This window comes from Exserohilum turcica (genome assembly GCF_000359705.1).
Source record: "Exserohilum turcica Et28A unplaced genomic scaffold SETTUscaffold_11, whole genome shotgun sequence".
Classification (NCBI taxonomy): domain Eukaryota; kingdom Fungi; phylum Ascomycota; class Dothideomycetes; order Pleosporales; family Pleosporaceae; genus Exserohilum; species Exserohilum turcicum.
Window position 1 is genome coordinate 1,797,258 of NW_007359926.1, and position 1,637 is coordinate 1,798,894.

Below are 1,637 nucleotides of genomic sequence, written 5' to 3' on the forward strand. Positions count from 1 at the left end.
TTATTTATATATATAGAATATAGCTTAAGTTCTACTATTCTACTAGTTCTTTAGACTATTCTATAGTATAACGTGGTTCATAAGCGAGTCGGTCACCTAAGCGAGTCAGTTACTCCCCACTAGCGCGTTAACGTTAACACGTTATTATAGTCTTTTATTATAGTTAATAAACTATCATAATATACTAAATTAGTTTTTAGAATTACTACTATTACTTACACTATCTATGTTAACTACGCAAGTACAAGCGTTGTGTCTAGTCTGCTTGCAACGCCCGCACTACCGCTCTCCTCGCACCCTCTTTAACGCACTCTTACTATTACTCTAACTACTACCTGCCTATTTACCTAATACTTTTTATACTTTACTTATAGTAAAAGTCTCTTCTATCTATATATATCGCCACTTATAGGTTTTATACTTATTTGCTATATCTAGAGCCTCTTAAAGAGTAGCTACTTCCTCTTTTATAAGCGTTATCTTATATACTATTTACGAAGCCCCTTTGCTTAGCTAGATAACCTTCCTATTAAAAGAATTTATAGAAGACTTAAGGTAGTTTCTTACTTTTTATTAGATAAGAGTACTTCAAGCCTTAACCTTACGCGCGTTGCGTAATGTCTACGCCTGTTAGGTAGCTATCTATTGTAGTAATTATATAAGTGTCTACACTACTATATTAAGCTTAGATAGCATAGCCTATAGGTTGTATAGGACTAGACTAGCGCCTCTAAAGCTAGCTTAGATATTCCCTTTCGTGATAGACTGCTTAAAAGCAGTCTTAAAGGCTAGTAGGAAGGTCTCTTTGCTAATATAGTAGGTGTAGTTGCGTGCTAAGCCTAAAATAGTGTTACTATACTTACGCTTTAATAGCAAGAAGTAGGCAATGTTAAGAGGCTATAATAGGTAAGACAAGTGCGTAGGCATGTAGAGAAGCACAATGTTCTTCTCCTAGCAAAGATCTTAGAAATTAATAAAGTAGTAGCTCTTATAGCTATTAATAATAAGTAGTCAATACCTACCTATAGTAGAGCTCTTTGTATAGGTATTAAAGTGCTCTAACTAGGCAAGACTAAGCTAATTATTAATCTAGCTATTAGGACTAACTTTAAGAACTTAGTTAGTAGGCAAATTCTTAAACTAGATATCAATAAGCACCTTGCCTATAAAGATAATAAAAAGTAGTATTTAGCAACCTAACGCGCCTACGCCTTAGATTATAGCAACTTACTTATAGTTGCCTAGCTATATCTACTTCTTTTTTCTATATCCTTCTAATGCTATAATTAATAACTATAATTAAATCTTGCCTATTATAAAGCTAGTTTTATTAAAGTTATAGATATTATTATCTATAATACCCTGCTTCTACCTTATTACCTAAACTAAGTTAAACCAGCGCTAGATAGCTACTAGGTGCTTATAGGCGGCTTGCTAGTAATTATAAAAATAGCTCTAGCGCGTATAGAGCTTAGCAGTCTACCAATAAAGTTATTAACCTAATTCTTACTAATAGTGTTGCTACTACGCTTCTCTAATAGTTTATTAGCTATTATTTAACCCTTAACCTTTATAGAGGTAAATTCACGCGTAGACTTTTTAAAAATACGTCTAATAATAGCCTCCTCTTCTAACTT